At 39.1% G+C, this 22,984-nt stretch overlaps 1 long non-coding RNA gene across 1 annotated transcript; it reads right to left on the bottom strand.

The window, feature by feature from the left end:
* Positions 1–12,265: 12,265 nt before the first annotated feature.
* On the bottom strand, positions 12,266–22,744 carry LOC139042754 (uncharacterized). Its single transcript, XR_011499870.1, has 3 exons — positions 22,604–22,744; positions 21,147–21,243; positions 12,266–12,417 (listed from the first exon to the last, which is right to left on the bottom strand). It is a non-coding gene; the product is annotated as an uncharacterized lncRNA (long non-coding RNA).
* Positions 22,745–22,984: the final 240 nt, after the last annotated feature.

The following is a 22,984-nucleotide window of genomic DNA, read 5'->3' as shown; positions in this document are numbered from 1 at the left end:
TGTTAGCTCAGACGCCAATCTTTAAAAAAAAAAAGAGGGAATATGTATAACATTCACTCACTGAACGAACACAGTGGTTAATAAACTGGCTTCTAGCTTTTTATGAACATCTTCTTATAAGACTTCTCAAACTTTTCACTGCACGTGAGTGCGAACATACATAACATTCATGTGGTGGATGAGCACTGTGGTTACAACAACTTGCTTCTCCCCGTTTAGGGGTATCTTCTTACAGAGTCGTCAAACTTTTCACTCCAAGTGAGAGGGAATATGCTTAACATCCATTTACTAAAAGGAAACATAGTTAAAGCCTGTTGATTCTAGCTCATTGGGATTATCTTCACAGAGGACTTATCAAACACGTCACTACAAGCGAGCGGGAATATGCATAATGTTCGTTCACTGAAAGAACAGTGCCGTTAAACCATCTTGCTTTTAGATATTTAAGGACATCTTTCTTGAAGACTTATCAAACCACTACAACTGAGAGGGAATATGTGTAAATTCCTTCACTGAAAGAACACTGTGGTTAAACCATCTTCCTTCGAGCTGTTTAGGAATATTATCTTTTAAGACAAATCAAACTTTTCACAAGAGTGGAATATGTCTACATTCATTCACTGAAAAGAAAACTGGGGTTACACTGTCTTGTTTCTAGTTCTTTAGGAACATATTCAAATAAGACATCAAATTTTCACTACAAATGAGAGGGAATATGTATAACATTCATTCCATAAAAGAACACTGTTTTTAAACCGAGTTGCTTCTAACTGTTAAGGAATATCTTTTTTTTTTTAAAGATTTTATTTTTTTCCTTTTTCTCCCCAAAGCCCCCCTGTACATAGTTGTATATTCTTCGTTGTGGGTCCTTCTAGTTGTGGCATGTGGGACCCTGCCTCAGCATGGTTTGATGAGCAGTGTCATGTCTGCGCCCAGGATTCGAACCAACAAAACACTGGGCCACCTGCAGCGGAGCGCCTGAACTTAACCACTCGGCCACGGGGCCAGCCCCTCTTTTTTTTTTTTTTTTCTTTGATGAAGAGGATGGGCCCTGAGCTAACATGTGTTGCCAATCTTCCTGTTTTTGCTTGGGGAAGAGTGGCCCTGAGCTAAAATCTATGCCCATCTTCCTCTATTTTGTATGCGGGATGCTACCACAGCATGGCTTGATGAGCAGTACGTAGGTCTGCACCCAGGATCCAAAACCGCAAACCCCAGGCCACCAAAGCAGAGCACGTGAACCTAACCACTACACCACCGGGCTGGCCCCTCTCCTCTTTTTCCCTATATCAATTTCTTCTGTAATTTAAGGTACATTCCTGCCTTGGGGCCTTTGCCCTAGCTGTCCCCTCTGCTGGAATGTACTTTCCTTAGAAAGCAGTTCAGCTAACTCCTTTATATCCTGCAAATCTTTCCGCAAATCTCCCCTGCTTAGTGAAGTCTATCCTGACTATTCAGTAGCGCAGCCTGTGCCTCCCTTCAATGCCGCTCTGAAGCCCTCTTCTTCTCATCTGCTTTTACTTTTTCCCATAGGATATATGACATTCTACCACACCGTGTGATTTACTTATTTATGATGCCTCTTATTTCTTCTCTGTCTTACCCGCTTCCTCACTAGAATGTAAGCTCTTCGAGAGCAGGGCTCTTAGTTTTGTCCGTTATGAATCCCAAGCACCCAGAACAGTGCCTGGAATATAGTAGGTGCCCAATAAATATTCATTGAATGACTGAACAAATCTGCTCTTGTTCTTCCAGAAAAGTCCCTGCCACTTCTACTGCTCTCCTTGAGGAACTTCCCTGCTCAGCATGCTGACTTCCAGTGCTCCCAAGCTGCAGCTTCTATCTAGTCCTCACTGCACTTAACACGCACTATGTTCCAAGGGGAAATGGAAAGAATGCTCTTCTCTGCATGGGGCTATGGCCTGGTCTATGGGGCCAGTCTGAGGAACAGGCACTCTCCTCACCCATCCATCACCAAGATTCTGCTCCCAGGGGCTAGAGATAAACTAAAGCCCTCCAGGGGTCAGAAACAAACCAAACCAGGCCACATGCATGATGTAATGAACCTACGAAAACAGATGCCCAGATATGTCTGATCTTAGTTTTTGCTCAGATATAAACTTTTTTTTTTCCTGCTTTATCTCCCCAAACCTCCCCTGGTACACAGCTGTATATCTTAGTTGCAGGTCCTTCCAGTTGTGGCATATGGGACGCCGCCTCAACGTGGCCTGATGAGCGGTGCCATGTCCGCGCCCAGGATCCAAACCAGCGAATCCCTGGGCCGCCGCAGCGGAGCACGCGAACTTAACCACACGGCCACGGGGCCAGCCCCAGATATAAACTTTTGTTACATATAAAATGAGATGACTGATTTAGACAATTTCTGGTCTTTTCTAGTTCTAAATGTTCTTATGAATATTTCAACTTAGCTTAAACAGTTAAGGTCCATTTTCCAATACACTATTTTTAATAATTATTCCACGTAAGCTGTTCTGTGAGCTATTTTATCATGAATATGCATTCCATGTCTGTCTAGACTGGTGAAAAACCTGACACCCTGACTGATCAATCATTCAATTCATTAGGTGATTTTTTTCACCCCCCCCCCAGCGAATCAAGTGGTCGTTTGACTGAACTGCCTAAATAAACCAGTTGTAAAAGACTGTTTTGGAAGGTCATTTCTCTAACTCCATCAAGAGACTGTGGCCTATATAAAAGTGAAAATGAACGAGGCTCTTAAGGCTATATTTAGCTTTCCGTTGTCTAACGCATTATTTGGCAAAGCACACAGGCGTCAGTCAGCCCAAATCTCTTCTTCCAGTCTTGGTGCTCAGCTAAGACAAAGTAGACAGAATATTTGGGGGTCATGTTGGCTCTTCCAGGGAGATGCTAGTCTGTGTGACCTATTTTTTGGTGGTGTTCGTCTAATTTTTAAAACTTTTTATTTTGAAATAATTATGCATTCACGGGAAGTTGCAAAGATAGAACAGAGGGGTCCCATGTGTCCTTCACCCAGTTTCCCCCTAAGGTTACATCTCATATAACTACAGTACAATATCAAAACCAGGAAACTGACCTTGGCACAACGTGTGTGTCATTCTGTGCCATTTTATCACATATCTAGGTTCTCTGTTACCATCATTGCAATCTAGATACAGAACTATTCCATCAACACAAAGAACTCTCCAGTACTGTGCCTTTATAGTTACACCCACCTCTCTCCTCTTTACATAACCTATTTTTAACTATTTAGGGAATAGACTGCCTCAGACGAGATTTCCCTATTGTGATGCACATATACCTAAAAATTCCAAGAACAGACTTCCATCATCTTCACGGCCAAGAAATCCCTGACGACTCATCAAAGCTCTGTTTTGAAACTGGGTTCATAGCTATCGGTTTGTTTTATTACCATAAAAAACCTGAGCTATATCAGAGCCTTTCTAGGGATGTTTAACATTCAAGTATGTTTTAGTTAGCTTATTCTATTCTGGTCTTGGTTGAAGCATGGATTTTTAAAAATCCTTAGTAAGCAACTGTTTCAAATGCCTGCTCCAATGACCTAGTTACATGCTCAATAAGATAATGCAATCTGGGGCCAGGACTCTGAGGAATAACATTAGATCACTTTCTCTCTCCCAGGTGCAAAGAAGAAAAAGAGCTATGAGTCATAAGTGTTTAAAATACAAACCCTCTCACTACAATGGAAACATTCCCTCTATTACCTCTCCCAATCTTCACTAGTTTTCTTCTCCTACCCTACCATACTGCCTTTTTTCCAGCTGCACATCCTTTAAGATGTCTTTCTCTCTATCCACAATAATCCCCCTCAAAAGACATTGAAGTCAATTCTATCTGCAGAAGTTCTGCTTGCTATCTCAATATTTTCAAAGATATGAAAACATGATATATTTCTACAATAAAAATGGTACCTGATTATACAGAGTGGTGTAATCTGCTTTTTTCACTCTACACACGAACATTTTCCCACATTATTAAACATTTTGTTATTCTTAAAGGCTTAATAAGGAGAATTCCGGCAAAAGAGCAAATTGAGCTGATGTGGATCCATACCTTAAGCTAAAAATATCTAGGAATGCTGGATAAAATGTAACACCCAAACAAATTTTAATACATGGCCTAGCTTGAAAGGAAAATAAATTTAGAGGGGTCATAAGGGAAGAAAAAATTCAGTAGCAGAGCTACGGTGACTGTCTCGGGTGTAGCATGGAAATCCCGCATCCAAGGAAACTGCTCAGGCCTGAGCAACCAGGACAGTGGCCTTCATTGTCCATAGTGGGAAGTAAGGGGAAACTGACATACAATGGATCTGTAGGCATTTCAGGCCAGACACAGACTCTATTGGCTGGATCTAACACTGTTAACTCTATTAGTCTCAATTGTTTGTTGATTTTCTATGTAAATGACGATACCGTATGCAAATGATAGAGGTTGCCTCTTTTAGTCTTTACAAGTCATTTGTTTTTCTTACGATTTCTTTGGTTAGATCCTCTAGTATTACTTTAAATAGCAGCTGTGCTATCAGGCACCATTGCCTTTGAAGGTTAGCAAAATGTGCCACGCCAAAATATGCCACTTTGGTATACTGATTATTTTGAATTAAAGTTACTTAAGAAACAGCAGGTGCAAGAAGGACACTATGACCCTCTTTTGTCCCCCTGAAAGCAGGAAACAAATCTCCCAAGTAAAGATATCCTCCTGGCACCAGGAGAAAGAGAGACATCCTTATCATTAGAGATAGGGAATTCAAGGCTGAGAAAGCTGTATAAACAAAGCCTTTACTTCACTAATTTGCTACTCCAAGCCCAAATCTCTCTGTTTTGTCAATTCTTCACAAATTTATTGTTTCTTTATCCAAAAAGAATAAAATCTGCCTGCTTTGGTAACTTTGAGGAGCCTTGTACCGTTGGGTCTCCCATACATACAAAATTTACTTTGTCTTACTCCTGTTAATCTGTCTGTCAACTACTTATTAGACCAGACAAAGGACCGAGAGGGAAGAAGGGAAAAGCTTTCCTCCCCTTCACTTTGTTCTTGACCTTAAAGAGAATGCTTCTAAATTTTCTCCATTATGTTTATTTTAGTTTACTTTTATAAGGTTAGGGGAGTTCCCTTCTATTTCTAGCTTGCTAAGATTTAAATCATAAATGGATATTGATATTAATTGCTTTCTTCCGTACCTTTTCAGAAAATCATATAATTTTTCTCCTTCAGCCCACTAATGCAATTATATTCCCACTAATGAAATTATATTCCCAAGTGTTCCTGCACTGAAACATCTCTGTACTCCTGGAACAAGGCTCACTTAACACATTGTTGAATGCAGTACACACGCGTGCACACACACACACACTTGTAGGATTTTTTAAATCTATGTCCTTAAGTTAAAATGGCCTCTAACATCCTTTTCTTGTACTATCTTCTTCTGGTTGTGGTATCCACAGCATAGTAGCTTCATAAAAGTGATGGGCAGCTTTTTCTGTTATTCTACTTTCTAGAACAATTTGTGTAAGATTGGGGTTATCTGTTCTTGAAATTTCGGTAATATTCACCTAAAAAAATTGCAGTCTGATGCTGGGGACAATGAAAAGTAAAGAGGGCAACTAGAAGCCGTTACGATAACCACTCTACCATCTGTATGTCATGGTCATCTCCTACATTCCCCTTCATATATTGACTCTGCCCAAAGGCCTTTGATAGATTTTTAGTCTGACAAATAGAAATGGCAAGCAATAGGATATATTGGAGTAGATGAGGAAGCCATTTGGTGTAAACCTAATTCGGCCTCACTTTGTTTTTCCAAAGGGCCTGACGTGGCCATTGAGCATGCATTGTATATATGCTTTAAACATTTACTCTGGCAAGAACAAATGCCCTTAAGATAAAGGTGCAGGGCCGGCCTTTGGCTGAGTGGTTAAGTTCGGGCACTCCGCTTTGGCAGGGCAGCATCCCACATGTCACAACTAGAAGGACCCACAACTAAAATATATACAACTATGTGCTGGGAGGATTTGGGGAGAAAAAGCAATTAAAAAAAAAGATAAAGGTGCAACTTCCCCCCACATTGGCATTTTCTTAAGCATAAGCATCTTTCCTTAGGCTAGGAACTGATTACTGGGCTCACCTCTGACCACCCAGCTCACCTGTGACCACTCAGCTCGAGACAACAGACCTGCCACCCTGCTGTGTTCACCGAGACAGCAGACCTACCTGCTGTGTCCATCAATCGCTGTGCCGACAGAGCAGTCTCGCGACTACTGTAAAAAGGACATTTCAATCATATGTGAAACATCCTCTTTGGGGGTATATAACCACTCTGTAGACCCCACTTCTTTGGTGCCCTTTCTTCCTTTGGGAAGAAAGGCCCCAGGCCATGGTCCTTACATTTTAGCTCAGAATAAACTCACCCAAATTTTCATTTATAGATTGGTTATGGGTTATTTTCGTCGACAAGTTAAGTTTAACAACAAGTTCCATTAACTTTCCTATCATTTTTCTGGCATCGGCAAGGGGTGACGGTGCAGGAGGGATCCATATATAATAACTTGGTTTACGATACATGACAAATATTCCCCAAGGCTGGTTTCATGGGTGTGCAACCTGTGTAGTCACACAGGGCCCAGTTCTTAGAAGGGCCTTGTGCTTGGTTTAAGGTTCTGCTGTTGTCAACTTGAAATTCTTAATAATTTTGAACACGGAGCCCCCTATTTCCATTTTGCACTAGGCCCCACATTCTATATAGCCAGTCCTGCTATTCTTGAATACCTTTCCATTTGAGTTTTGCCTCCTGATGCTCTTCTATCCTGAAGTTATAACCCATGTGGAGGTACGTTTTCTTGGCAAGCCCTCTGCCTGAGATCTGGAGCAGGCAGCAGCTAACCTGGGCGGCCCACATATTATAGCTTGGTCTGAGGCTCTGAATTCAACCTGTCAACCCCACAGTAGGTATTATCAGTTTTCCTACTCCCCTCAAGGGAAAGTTGTACATCATTTAGACCATAAATAGACAAGAAATATTCACAAAATCCCATAATGAATAAAACGTGCCTTTATTACACTGAAGAGAAGACCTTCTTTACTGGAGAGCTTCTATTGTCTGTGACATCCAAGAGAGATCTTTTTCTCATTTTCCAAGTGACTGAACTTTACATCTATCCAGATTCTCTACCAATGTCTGGTTGGCCAGGGGCTAAGGTGGAAGAGCTTTGTTTTTGACCGTTTGGTGATTCTCGGATCAAAGTCTCAATGTGTCTGAGGTGGGGAGAATGTCCATCACCTCTGGTTCTAAAGCACTCTAATCAGTCTAAGTTCAGGTCCCGCATCACAGGTCCTTCTCACTTAGCTAATGTCTCTTCATTTGGAACAGACACAGTAGAGGCTTGAGGGAAACGACTCTGTGACTAAGGTTTGCACGTTAGTGACATACTTATGATCTACCCATCTATCTCTTGCAGGGCTTGATTATCCGTGTCAGACACAATTTAGCAGTGCATTAGACACTGGTGTTGAAGACAGCACTCTGAACAACCTTATTTCCTTCCCACTCTTGAGGTTGCTTTGGCTTTTAATCTTTAATAACAACCACCCTCAATCGCTTCAACTTTTCATCTCTGGTCCAGCATTTATTCTGGATCTCTAATTGTTTGACTGCCACTCTAAGCTCACATTCTTTCCCCTCACTAAGTGGCAATCTTTGTCAGTGCACCCTGCAACTAGCTTCTAATCTCTTAGAGAACATTGCTCTCAAAGTATTGCTTCAGACTTACGCTTAGCTTCTTCAGAGATTGCAGCTGCTTTTGCTAAAATATCAATTTTATATTCTAAAGCAATTGTTTCCTTATGTAGGTGTTTTATTATTTATTTCTACCCAGATAACTTTTTCGGTTATTTTCACTTAGTTTCCTTGAATGCAGCTCTAAAAGTTGAGAGCAGCACTATCAGATTCTTAGGGAATAGTTTTAAAAACAACCACTTGTTTACTGAACTCTAGTGGTCATTTGTTGTAGGGTTTGCCTTTTTATTTTTTTTGAGGAAGATTAGCCCTGAGCTAACATCCGCTGCCAATCCTCCTCTTTTTGCTGAGGAAGACTGGCCATGAGCCAACATCCATGCCCATTTTCCTCCACTTTATATGTGGGACGCCTGCCACAGCATGGCTTGCTGAGTGGTGCCATGTCCGCACCCGGGATCCGAACCGGCAAACCCAGGGCCACCAAAGTGGAATGTGCAAACTTAACCACTGCGCCACCGGGACAGCCCACCTTGGAATTGCCCGTTCGTCATAACAAAAGTGAAGACCACCATAAAAACTTGTTTCTAATCCAATCATCCAATTGGTATTTTATTTGTTGCACACCTACTATGTGCCAGACACTGTCCTAGGCACTTGGGATACATCATTGAACACCACATATAAAAGTCCCTGCCCTAGGAGAGCTTATATTCTGGCAGGCGAAGGTAAATAATAAACAATAAGCATACTAAATAACTAAATTACATAGTATGTTCACAGACGATAAATAAATGCTCTGGCAAATGCAGAGCAGGGTAAGGTGGATCTCTGGAGGGCAGGTTGAAACTTCCTCCATCAATGCTCCTTCTACTCTCCTATCTTGAGAAATTTCTCCCCATTCTATACTACCGTTAGTTCTCTGATTCCCTTCAGAGCCAAACTTCTTCAACAAGTTGTCTACTCTCTCCGCTTTCACTTTCTCACCTCCCAATCACTCTGCAACTCAAAGTTATCTAGTTCCTGCTCCTACCTCTTTACTGAAATCGCTACTGTTAAAGACATCAGCGACTTCTGTGTTACCAAATCGAGTGGAAATGAACCAGAATTTTGATAATGTTGATCACTCCCTCCTCCTTGAAACATGCCATCCTCTTGGGTTTCATTATCCTGCTCTCTCCTGCTTTTCTTCATACTTCTCAGTCTCCATGACAGCTACACTACTTATGACCATCCTTTAAATGCTGTGTTTCTCTGAATTCTATTCCAGTCCCTTCTTTTTTTCTTATTCTTCTTGGTTGAAATCATTCACTGTGACTTCAATTATCATCTACATATTGATGACTCCTAAACTTCTCTATCTAGCCAGATCTTTCTCCTGAGCTCCAAACCCATATATCTAACTGCCTACTAGTCATCTCTACCTGGATGGCCCACAGGCACTCCACACAGCCTATCCAAAAATGACTCACCTTCACCTGCCAAACCTGCCCTTCTTCTCACTGTCCCACCTCAGTGAATAGTACCACTATCTTTCCAGTTCGCCCGTCATTTAGAAACCTGAAACTCATACTCCCCTTTCAACTTCTCATTTCTTCCCACATACACATTAATCACCAAGTCCTATTGATGCTACACGCTAAAAAGCTCTCAAATCTATTTACCTGTATCCACGGTGCCACTACGCTAGTCCAGGATACCATATTTTCTCATCCATATTAATATAACCACCTCAGAACTGGCTCCCTTGACTCTAGTGTCGCTCACGTTCAATTCTCACACAATTGCCAGAGTGACCTCCCAGGATGTAAATCTAACAATATCCTTCCTTTGATTCAAACCCTTCATTGGTTCCTTTCTGTCCACAGGATAATATCTGACTCTTTCATGTGGGTTATAAAGTTCTTCTGATCTAACATCTAAGTTGAAGTTGCTGCCATCTTGAACTACTTGCAGTGCTCCAAATACTCCATGCCTTTGGGCCTTCACATTCTGAAACACTTCTCCCACCACGCAGTGATGACATGGCAAGTGTCTGTTGATCCTTCTTACCTTTCATTTTATGTCTCTTCCTGAAGTCTGGGCTAGATGCCCCTGCTATGTGCTCCCATAGAACGTGGTACTCCTCCTAACACAGTCCTGTCATTACCTCTTTATCTGGCTTCCTCCACAGCTGGACTGTGAACTCCATGAGGGAAAGGCCAAGTCTATCTTGCTTGTGACTATATCCCTAGTCCATAGAAAGTGCATGGCCCATAGCAGAGACTCAATCAATAATGAATGAATGAGCAACAAGCCCAGGTAAACTTGAGCCCCACACATTTCAAAAGAGTAAAGTGAATCATAAAGAAAGATATAACTTTACAGAAAATCAGTTATGTATTCACACAACATAATTGTTTTCTTTAAAAAGTAAAGAAAACATGAGATAACAGTGTTCAGTTCTGTTGTTGAGGTAGTGGGATTATGGTTTATTTTTTTCTTCTAATAACCTTATTTAGCAAATTTTCTATTATGAGTCTGTCTTTTATGGTAGAAAAAATAATGTTATAAATTATAAAATAAAAAGTAGAACCCTACTACAAAATATTATTAGCTCTTTTTCTCAAAATGAATAGAGTATCATATACAGTAAAATATGATCACTGGGTTTTTGCCCCCACTTTTTTAGAAGGTGAATAACAACACAAAATCTCCGCCTTATTTAACACCAACAGAAGTATACGTTGATAACATAACCCAAGATGCAAAAATCTCGTCACTATCTAGGGCCTGAAACACCACCAGTGCCTGTCATATGGCATTTAAAATTCTATAGAAATTATTTTTAATAAAAAGAATCAGGATTCTGGTTTGATGCACAAAAACAAAACTATCAACTTTATTTTATATTTGGAAGTAAACATGACAAAAATAAGAACTAATTTTTGTCCTTCAAAAACGCTCCGTCAGGTTTAGACGACTGGGACAGTCTCCTGTGCTCTGAATGGTTTGCGTTCTTCTCACTGGGAAAGTAATGCTACAGGAGAAAAGTAAAATGGAGTTAAACAACTTAGAAAGACTAGTATACATACCTCACACTTTGTAATAAAAGGAAATGACTGCAACAAAGTTCTCAAACCCTATATATTGAATGCTATGACTAACATGTATTTTCAGTTTGCCAGTGTATCATCATCTTATTTTACTGTGAGGCATACAGACAAAATACACTATAGCAAATACCATTGCAATGACAGTTTCTGAATAACAAAATTAACTTCTATGCCCCAATGAATGGCCCACAGAAATCAAGTTTTGTTTGTCTAGTTATAATGTCACATATGTGTGCGTGTGTGTGCATGCATACATATGCACATGTATGTACTGCATTAAACTTACACAAAGTAATACATAGGTACGTATAATAATATACATGTATGATTATTATTATATACACTTACGTATCACCTTATATAAGAAATATGCTATATACACACACATATAATACTATATAAGGATTTTCTTTTGTTTCTTCTGAGATAAGTCACTTTTCTTATTCATCTGGTCCAAACTTCTCCTTTTGCAGCTTGGTGAACTGAGGCCCAGGACAATTAAGGGATTTTCCCAAGCCCCCACTGTAAACAATGGCAGAACTGGGACTAAAGCCAGAGTCTCCTGAGCCTAAGTTCAATGGTCTGCTCTTCTAATCTCTGCTTCTCTGTAACTGAGGCTAGAAATTAACACATTAAATTTGAGTAACGCATTGCAATTCTCAAGCATTTTCACAGACGTTCTATTGTTTAAGCTACACAAGAAAATCTCAGCTGATGGCATCGAGGAGCTGAAAGGTTAAGTTACTTGCCCGTGGAAACACCACTAGTTAATAGCCCGAATCTCCTGATTCCCAGTCCAGTACTCTGAAGTATACCTCTTTTCTCACCAACCATTTTATTCTTGCTCAGCCCTTCACAATTATTTTGAAAAGCAGAGGCTCAAGCCAAGGCTAGGGTATCTGTAAGCCTGTGCAAGTGAGGCCCGGGAGTTCTTAGTGTTTGATTCTGGGATCCCCTCTCTCAACCTCTTCTAATACTGCATTGTGTAAGTTTGGAGAGCAGGTAGCTGAGATTAACCGCTAGGATCCAGGATTCAATCACAGAGCTGTCAGACTCCTGAGGCTATGCTCCCTCTCCTGGATATGTAGTGTGGTCAACACATATGGGGGACTATGGCCATTATTATTTATCAAGGGTGTCTATCATAGAGCCTCAGAGTCAGAGTAGGCAGATTCCATTTCTTTGTTTCCCCTGCAGGGCTGAACTACATACACCAAATAATGTGGTACCCAAACAACTTGGCACATTTTTGTCCGCCTTCCTACCATCCAAATATCCCTAGTGATAATATCATTTCAGAAGCCGATACTCCTGTGGTCCAAACATTTGTGGGGTAAAACATAAGCATCACTCAAACCAAGATGATGGTAACAAGAATCAAATATTAAATACTCCAACTTTATACCTTATTGTTAATTACCTTTAGACTCCTGCTCCTTGCCATCATCTAGTCCTTTCTCATCTTCCATTACTGCCCCTACTACTTCAGTATCCTTCTTTAGTCTGTTTCTTTCTTTCTTCCAATCCTTTAAAACTCTGTTAACTTTCCTTCGTAAATGATTGGTCCATTTGCTGTAATATTAAAAGTTCAAAGTGAAACCTTATTTCAGTGATAGAACAATAACAATGGTAAATTAGAAGGAAAAGGTTATTTGCCTACATAACTCTTTACACATTTCCACCTGATTGTTTAACTCACAAGATTTAATAAATCTGATAGGAAGTATTACATCTGGCTCACTCATATTTATTACTGTAATCACTATTGTCACTCTATATACAGTCATTTTGATCATTTGATCCATCACAACAGGAGTGCTGTCTTACTTCCCTCTGCTGACATCAATGTTACCCACCCTAAGACCCAGCTTCTATTATCTTGTCTAAGAAGCCTTCCCTTTCACTCCTAGCCTATAGGGATACCTCTCTCCTATGAACTTCAAAACTAAATAGTAATAGTTTACATTATATTAGCATCTACAATTTAACAATTTTGGACTTCCCCTATTACCATCATTTGGTATTCAATCCTGTACTTCCTTGTATTTGCGTGGACAGTGGGTGAAGGGCGGCACTTGAGAACCTATCATAGGACAAGAACTTGGCCAGGTGCTTTACATACTTTATCTCATTTAATTCTCACAACCATCCTAAAAGGTGGATATTGTGTTTCCTATTTTGCAAATGATTAAATTGGGGCTTAGAAAGGTAAGATAACTCACTCAAGGTCATACATAGCCAGTAAACGGAGATGCTGGCATTTGTACCTAGGTCTGTCTGACTCTAAAGTATAGACTCTTTCCATTAGACCACATTGCAGCATTAGCTAATAATGACTAATAACGACAATCATGATAGACTTCCTATGTGTCAAGGCCTGGATATAAGCACTTCACGTACATGATCTCATTTAGTCTTCATGATGACTTGATGAGGCAGGTACTATTTCTATCATTTCCATTTTTCAGATGGGGAAACTGAGGCACTGAGGAGGAAAGCAACTTTCCCAAAGCCTCCAGACTACTCAGTAGTGAAGCCAGGATTCAAATCCAAATCTGCCTAAGTCTAAAGTTCAATCTCTATCCACTATGCTCACCTGTCTCTTTTTTCCCTCTGAGCTTGGAAATAACTTCAGGCTAAAAATTTACCTCTTAACTTTTTATACTCCACAGGGCCTGGTACCCAATGGGTGTTCAGGAAATGTTAGTTGATTTTTATGTTTATAGAGCTTTCACTTTCTAAAGACCTAAACACAAGCCAAGGAGAAAAACATAGAAATGCTCAAGGCAGAGGTAAAGATGGAAACCAAAGAGAAAGAAAGAAAGATTTGCATTCAATATGATGAATAGGTGACAGATACATATTCCTATCCTCAGCTCAATGCTAGGTAGCACACCTACCACAGAAGAGGACACCTGACCCCTGACAGTGCTACTTAGCTATACTGAGCAACCAGATTCTGAGCATGTGGGGCCCAGAGATAGACAAGCCTGCCTTTCAAATGATGACTTTGAAGGTAATACTCACTTTTCTCCCCTAAAACTGCATTACTGAGTTGTCACTGAGCTCTACTAGGTAAGACAGATGTGGAGCAAATAAACACCTTTTTCTCAATTAATCATAAAAAGATCTCCAGGCATAAATGAAATAGTGGGTGAAGGCCAAAAATATATTTATATGATTTACCTATGGCCTCTTTATGTCACGGTGTTTTTTAACTGCAGTCTCAAAAAAAATAATAACTGAAACAACTACATAGTTCTCAGTCCCTTGGGGCCAGATGTGTTTCAGAATGCAGAATATTTCGGATTTTAGAAAGGTAATATGGCATGACATACTGAATATTACATGATACTGTCATGGGGTCTGGGGTAGCATCTCATAAGCAAACAGCAATATTTCTGCAACAAAATAAATGAATACTTACTATAAGCATTAAATAATGACTAGAAAGAGTGTCAGGTCAGGTTCAGTTCTGTTGCCAAATGAGTTAGGAAAAAAGCTTTAGGTTTGCAGAACTTTCTGAATTTCAGAATTTTAGATAAGAAATGAAGGACATATTTTCTAATGCTGTGACTTCAATATATCTTACTTTAAACAATTAAAATGACTGTTTTCTTTACCCATAGATTTTATTTTAAATGTAATAGTGTACACTGCACCTCAATTAACAAAGAAAAATGTAACACAGCCTTATTACTTTCAAAAGCCAGTGCACTGCTCTAGGCTGCAGAGGACTTGGTTTTAGGCTCAGCCTTCTAACATTCTGAGATGCAAAGTTAGATATGCCACCCAATATATAATGAGAATGCCTAAGGGGAAAAAGGGTTGAAATGATTTGTCTAGTGTCCTAGAAGTGATTTTCTTCTTTTCATATAAAATGTCATATATTGTGGCCAGCATACTCACACTTGAAATGTACAGACCAAGTTACCCCATATTCATTCACGGACTGACACAATAGCTCGTTTATGAAATAAATACTATTCTAAATACTAGAGACATAAAGATGAATAAGACATGGGACCTGCCCTCAAGGAGCTTAAAATTTAGAAGAGAAGACAGATATAAGGCTGATAATTATATCACACTGAAATAAGTCCAAGTAGAAGTAAGCAGAGATTGGCAGGAGACAAAGACCCAGACTTACTAAATTAGAATCGCTTGGGTACAGCCCAAGAATCTGTATTGTCAAATATTCCCAAGATTACTTCCATAGAAGCCATCTACAGACCAGAGTTTGAGAAATACTGGTCTAGTGGGCTGATTTTTTCATGTTTCTTAACAATCTCTAATTCATTAATATAAACATAAATTCTTTAAGATAATTTAAAGAACATAACATCAATTTTATACATAGAAAATTGTATAAGTTTAACTTATCATTGGCAGTCACAAAGATAGTCAGAAAATCCAGAGAAATGACTAACTAGATTATTTCAATCATTATATATCGAATTGCCTACTACACGGCCTAGACACTAGTGGTTCCCAAACCTGAGTGTACATGAGAATCACTTGTTGTGCTTGTTAAAACACCAATTGCTGGGCTCTAAGCCCAGAGTTTCTGATTCAGTAGGTGGGGTGGGGGCTGAGAACATGCATTTCTTACATGCTCCCAGGGATGATGATGATAATGGTCAGGGACTCCATTTTGGGAAACACAGTCCTGGACTCAAAGAAATATGAAGCTTGGTCCCTTGTCCTTATGAAAGTTACAATTTAACCAGAGAAAGAAAACTAACAACAGGAAACAAAGGATAATTATGTGTTAGAAAGAATACAAGTGCAGAAAGAGGTCCTGAGAAAAGAGAAAATATTGGGACCTGGAGCAGTTGCAAAACACTTCATGGAAGAGTTGAGGCAGTTGCAATTTAGAAAGAATTCAAATAAGTGAAGAGGATGAAGAAGAACAATCTCAAGGCCTGGGAGCAACATGGGCAAAAGAACAGAGGTAAGAAGAAAGCCTGGCGTATGCCAAGAAAACTAAAGATAGCACCCTGGCTGGAGCAAAAGATACAGAGTGTTACAAGAAATAATATTGGAGTTATAGAATGAGTCCGGTATAGATGACTTTGAAAGCCACAGCACTTTGAGTGGACTTGCAGTAACAAGATGCCATTGTGTTTTTATCTACATTTTTTTCTTCCTATTTCCTATAGTAGAAACAGCAAGTAACTCGGAAGAGAGATTGGAGTCCTTGCCTTACCACTATGTAAATCTTAAGCAAGAAGTCAAGCCTCCCTATACCTCTCTGTTTTAGAGATCAAATAAGACAATGTATGTGAGAAAACTATATAAACCGGAAAAAAACAAACATTCTTATTGTTTTATCTGTACCTTTTCTATAGAGTGTGACTTTTTACCTTGGATACTTGTACAGATCCCTTATTAGACTATATGTCCCTTGAGAGCAGACAGCATGATCTGCTTCACTTTTTTTGTCCTTCACAGCACCTAGCACAAGGCCTAGAATCCAGATATTCTTGAATACATTAGAAGTTCTTGATTGATATAATGAAACGAACTAATAGTATTTTCAGAAGATAAGTCTGTCAGGACATTACAAGATGGATTAGAAGGAACAGATTAGGAGCCCAGGTATATGTACAAATCGGCCTAGCAAGCATCCTTACTCAATTCCCTCCTTCCTAAGAGCACAGCCATACATTCCTACTGAAGTGCCAAGAAACTTGTCCAGGACTCAACTCCCAGCCATCTTCCAAATCCCACTTGCAGTCCCATTCCAGTTATTATCTCTCTTGTATGAACTCTTTGGATTGGACATATTATTATGCCTTCCTCAGTTCCCAATCCTGCCTTTGCCTTTGGATGCTAGCTAGCCTTGTGTTATGGACTGAATGTTTGTGTCCCTAAAATCCATATACTAAAGCCATAACACCCAGTGTGGCTATATTTGGAGATGGGGGTTCTAAGGAAGTATTTAAGGGTAAATGAGGTCATAAGGGTGGGGTCTCGGTTGGTAAAACTAGAGTCACTATAAAAAGAGACACCAGGGAGCTTGTTCTTTCTCTCTCTTCCCACTTTCATTGCATCAAAGAAAGGCCATGTGAGTACACAGCAGAAAGATCCCTATCTGCAAGCTAGGAAGAGAGACCTCACCAGAAATCAAATTAGCTGGCATCTTGATCATGGACTTCTGGCCTGCAGAACTGTGAGAAAACAAATGTCTACTGGTTAATCCATCCAGTCTGTGGGATATTGTTATGGCAGCCCTTGAAGATTACTAGATCTTGGTTCCCTTTTGCTTCTCTCCTGAAACCACTTACCCAGCAGAGTAGCTGACAGCATACAAGGCCTGGACTAAGCTGTGACTATAAAATGAGAGAAGAGACAAATCCCAGACTCATTCCAAAGGAAACTAAAAAATGACAGGGTGACTAAGAGAACAGATTATATATTGAGGATAAAGGAAAGTAAACAGTCAGAAATAATTCCAAGGTTCCTAGCCTGGGAGACCAATGAAACCACTGACAGAAATGGACAAGTGTCAAGGGGAAACGACTTGGGAGACAAAGAAGATAAGTTCAGTTTTGCACATGTTGCATTTAAGGTGCTGACAGAACATCTAATTCATGAGAGCGGTTGGAAATATGGAAGAGGCAGAGGTGAGGATTTCAGGATTCAGATTTAAGAATCATTCATGCAGAATCGCCCAGAATATTATGGTCAGAAAGAACCCTAGAAATTATTTAATTCATTATTTACTCTAATATTATGAGAAAAGCAATACCAAAAGAAGTTAGGCTCACCATAAAACTGGTGGCAAAGGCAGAACTAGAACTCAGGTCTTTTTAAATGTTCTTTCTGCTACAAACTTCTAATATTCTCCGGTAGATGAGAATAAGGCTTTGGGAAACAACCACAGCTGGGAGAAGAAAGAAAAGCAAACTGAGATGGATCAGAATGGTAAGAAGAACAATAAAATCCAAGGAAGGAAAGATTCGAGACAGGAGCAGTCAACAGTGTACTACGTGACAAAAAGGTCAAGTTGGATGGGAACTGAAAAAAGGTCACTGCATTTTGCAATGAAGTTATTAGTTACTTGGCAACAAACTGTTCTTTTTAATCGTATCGACTATTCCAGAATTCTCTAAAATGCTGCCCTTGGAGTCCTTGCAATGGGAACACCTCAGACATATAATCCACATATAATGAGGTTCTCTTATTAGTTCAGCAACTAAATTACCTTGAACAGGGTCCAAGAAGAACCAGTTCTACGTGAATTTCAAATCTACAGTGACTCATGTTAGAGCAGGGTTCCAGTTTGCTCACATTCTCATCTGATCATATTTTCTCAAAGTTCTTAGAGCCTAGCCATACTTTTAAAATTTATAGATTTTATTTCCTTTCTCTGAATTCCTATGTATATAATCCTAGGAACTTCAAACCTTTCAGCAGTTGGCTAATTACTGCATAACGCTTTTCAAAATAACATTACTAATTATACTGTACAGTATAATGAAACACAAACATGGGGATTTGAAAATGTAAATGCCTATTTTTGAAATTCAATGGGTGATGATTTTTAGGCAATTTTTGACACATTTATTCCCAATTCTTTACTTCCCATTCTAAGAAAGTAAGTGGTATTAAGACTATCTGCATAATGAAAACCACATTATAATACAGAGAATCACGCAGCAAGATTTGTCTAAATGTAGAAATTTTCAGTAACAGCCATCTGGCAAGTAGCAACGTTGAAAGTGTATGGGGGATGTGCTATTTACATCATCTGTGTATCAGATGATCTACAACCTTAAAAAAAGCATGGCTTTTTATTAAGTGAAAGAAAACATAGTTTTGTCATTTTCAGACTGAGTTCTGAATTTTTTCTTAATTCAGAGTTACAAATTCAATCTGACAGGAAGAAAAAGAATATGAAAATGCACTTCATCTGAGTTTAATAGGCATGGTATTATAATGTTTGAATTTTCCACCTTACCAAAGCTATGTACACACTCAAGTATCCTATCACTATATAACACACAGATGTTTAACTGGCATACGCATACAGATTAAACTTTATCTAAAAACCAATAAAGATTAGACACTGAATTTGGCACTTCAGACTACTGTTATTAGCACTCTATTACTGTAATGGGCATAATTCAGCCACCCGCCTTTCCTTCTCTTCCCCGAGAGCCCCTACCCTGCTTCCTTTTGTCCCTATCCACCTGATCTTTTTCTTCCTTCAGCTCTATGTAAGTCTTAAGCCTACCAGTGACACTTAAACCTAATGAGCCTTCTGATCCCTATTAATGAGAATACAAATAAATCTTACATAACCTTGAGGACGTAATGAATTTCAAAACACATCTTATACGTGAGTTACTAAGGCTATTAGTAGTAGCAAATTCTTAGAAAGCTTTTTACTAATGCTCTCTGCTCCCTTTTGTATACGTGCAACCAGTTCAAGCTGGTTCTCAGTGTACCTGATTCATAACACACCTGAGTTCAAGTCGAGTAGAAGTAAACTAGAGGTTCAGTTATAGATTATTCCAGGTGGCATTTCAGCCAGTTCTGCTTAGAAATGACAAGCAGTTAAGGGGTCTATAGCAAGGAAACCCCATCGAGATATAATGAATTCTGTGGAAGGGCCCCCTCTGCACCTAACCCAAATGTTGTCCTCCCTTCAAAACTAAGCTCAAATAGCACCTCCACAGTGGAGCTGACCCTGCTCTCTCTCAACCATCTTGACGTCCATTGCCTCAGAACTTTTGTAAGTTATTGCCACTGCTCATTGTAGCCCTAATTATATTTCACCTTATATTGTTATTTAATATGTCATGCTTGGGATATATTTTAAGGTAGATTTAAGCTCCTTAAAAGTCGGGCCTATGGTCTTAGATGTCTCTATACCCTCCACAATACCTAGCACAAGCAAATAGTGACTGAATATGGTCAATTATGGAAAGCATGAACTAGGCACCAAAAGAATGAAATATATTTGGCTCTGGAAAGTGATTATCCTCTTCATCTAAACTGGTTTCATTTCTCCCACCTGCTCATATTACTTCTCATTTTTCATCCCTCCAGCCCTTGCTAGTTGTTAGCTCCTTAGGTGATCTGTAATAAAAGGAACTGTCCAAACTGCAGGAGCTGGAAATGTCAAAACATCATTTCTTTTTTCTTATGACTGAAGGCAGAGAGGAGAGCTATAACAGCATTTTCCTGAAGGAATGTATACTTAATATATAGGACAGGACCCAGCAGGAGGAGGAGCTGAAGAGCATCTTCCAAAGCCTCAAGACTTCTTCCAACAAAGAGGCCCAGACACTGTTACTGCCGATCTGCATTTGGCTTTTAGCCCCTCTGATTTAGACAAGCAACTGTGTTTGGCTTCTTTTCTTTTTCAAATGACTATATACTGATTTTACTGCTGAATCTATTTTCCTCTTATGAGGCCATTTATTTTACCTACTATAATATTTTATCTCTCTCTTTATTCTTTGAAATGAAGAACAGGAAATGAGTTAAAAGGATAGTGCTAAAGAGAGATCTTGCTCCCAAAAAGGGGAGTTTAGCACACTTTGGTCTCCATATAAGCGCCTTGTTTGGTATCAAGGATAGAATCTTCATTCTAACACAATTATTCCCCTTCCTTCTAAAATCAGCTTACCAGGAAAAGCTGACAGTGCCCCATCCACCCTTAACCATCCGTTGTTCCTGGAAATTCAGCTAAGCAGCAAGCTGAAACTGACACCTGCTCTAGAGTTAGGACAAGCCAGCCCTGGTGGTCTAGTGGTTAAGATTCAGTGCTCTGCCACAGCCTGGGTTCATTTCCCGATCAGGGAACCACAGCACCCATCTGCTGGTTGTCATACTGTGGTGGCGGTGCGTTGCTGTGATGCTGAAAACTACTCCAGTGGTTTTTCTCAGGGCTAATCTTCCTCAAAAAAAAGAAGACCTGATGGTAGATGACCATATACTAGATGGAGACTAAAACTTCTGGGAATCCCTTGAGTTGTAGTCAATAATCAGCTACACTTCATGCACCCCCAGCTCACTGATTTATTTTTCCTTCCAATTGAGATTTTGCTTGATGAGGGAATGTACAGACTATGCAAGAGGATGCCTTAAATTTATAGAAAAATAAAACATGTCTTTTAAAAATATTATGGTAACTGTACTTTTACATTTTTCCTGAGATACCCTCTTTTAAACAAAAAGGACCCAAACATAATCCCTGTGTTTCTGGAGCATATGAATAAACGTGTCTACACAGAAAAATCCAAGTATACTCAGCAACCAGCAAATAAAAGTTTATGTTTGCCTACCTCCTCCGGCAAAGAGAGCAGCAATAAATGGGCAGACATCCCAGGATGATCATGCTGATCACACCAAGCCCAAACATCCGCAACATCTGTGTTGGCTCTGTTGGTTTAATTATATCCTGTTACTTTTATGACTTAAGCAAGAGAAGCAAATCTGAGTTCTTTCATAAAGTCATTATAAAAAAACTATCAGTTAATAAAGTAAAATATGGAGGTATTCTTATATGACAGGTAAATATCCTTGCTGCTCTATAAGTAGTAGGAGTTTATGAAGTGTTCTTGAAATATAACTAAAGACTACACTTTAAATACATGGCCCCCAGGAATGAAAGCCTTAAGAAAATGATCCTACTGTTTTTGCTAACAGATTATTACAACTCGTATTGTATATTTCTTAAGAAATATACAGGCCTAAGCCTGTTTTTTCTTTTGCCATGTGCTACACACCTTAGAGCACTCGAGGAGTGAATTAATCTATGACTAGTTAACTTGATGAAGGAACGGCTTCTTAAATGTTTACTTCCAAATTATAAAACATTAAATTAAACAAGAAATCAAGAATTTGCAGGTAAATAAGCATATTTTATTCTTCTACTCATTCGGAAACACATTCTAATATGATTGGGGAATTGTAAGTCATGGTTCAATTTTTCCCTCTACAAGAACCAAATGTCTCTTCACACATAATATAAAGACTAAACTGATGAATGAATTATAAACATCATGTGACAGTGTTAAAAGTGCAATACTATATTCATGATCAGGTTTCAGTTTCCATTATTAATACTAGATATTCAACAAAGAGCTGTAAATTGAATAGGGACTATATTAACCTAAGACATTGTTTTGCATGCATCCTTTTTGTAGTATTTGTTAGTGTTTAATCATATCAAATACATCCATCATGGGACCAAACTGGTAATATATGCCCACTATCCAAATGAAGGAACAAAAACAGATGGTCTAGTTCTCAAAACTTCATAAAGAAAAAAAAATCTTAAGAGAAGAACCTAATTCAAAAACAATAGAACAAGGAGAAACTAATAAACAGACCTTAACAAGAAACATTCAAGTCTACTGTTGCATACTGAGATGTTGAAGACAAGATAAATGGGAAGAATTCTATTCAAGAAAAGAAGGTGGGAAGAGGAAAGTAAGCTAAGGCATGACCAAGAGGTATCTTCTGCCAGGTATTGAGGGTTACATCTCATATAGCCTGGAATCTTTAGGACAAGACAGAGAGTGACTAAAGCAAAATGTATCACATCTAAGGGCTAAGCAGAAACTGCTCACAAATAAAGACCGGACCACCTCAGGACCTTTTGGGACAATATTGCTCTAGGGCTGGGAGTCCCCTTTAAGTGTTAAGCTGGGAGATCCAAATATAAACTTATGCAATTGTGACTTATTTCTTGATTTTTAAAAATAGAAATATAATAAATGTAAGAGGATGAACTTACTATCTTTCAATGGGGCAAAACAACTGAAGTTACTGGTCCCGAGAGAATAACAGCATTTGTGTGCCAAACATGCACTCTGGTTAAGATCTTGCAGGTCATCCTTGCAGGCCTTCACCACCTGATTCTCCTTTGGAATGCATGCTTTTGGAAAAAGCATTCAAGAAAGAGAATTCAGCATAGTTATCAAGCACTTTCCCTAATTAAATAATTACTGCAAGACAAAAAAGAAAAAGAAACATTTAAAAAAGAAAAAGAAACATTTAACCAGGTATATTTAAAGAAAAGATTGAATGACATATACAAATAGTGATGAATGCTGAAAAAATAAGAGTTAATTTAAAAGTTACCATAAAGTTATTTAACATGACATTTTCAATTCTA

Source organism: Equus asinus, chromosome X, assembly GCF_041296235.1.
Source record: "Equus asinus isolate D_3611 breed Donkey chromosome X, EquAss-T2T_v2, whole genome shotgun sequence".
In the NCBI taxonomy this organism is placed as follows: domain Eukaryota; kingdom Metazoa; phylum Chordata; class Mammalia; order Perissodactyla; family Equidae; genus Equus; species Equus asinus.
Note: the sequence above shows the minus strand (reverse complement) of the source record. Positions and strands in the feature narration are given on the sequence as shown.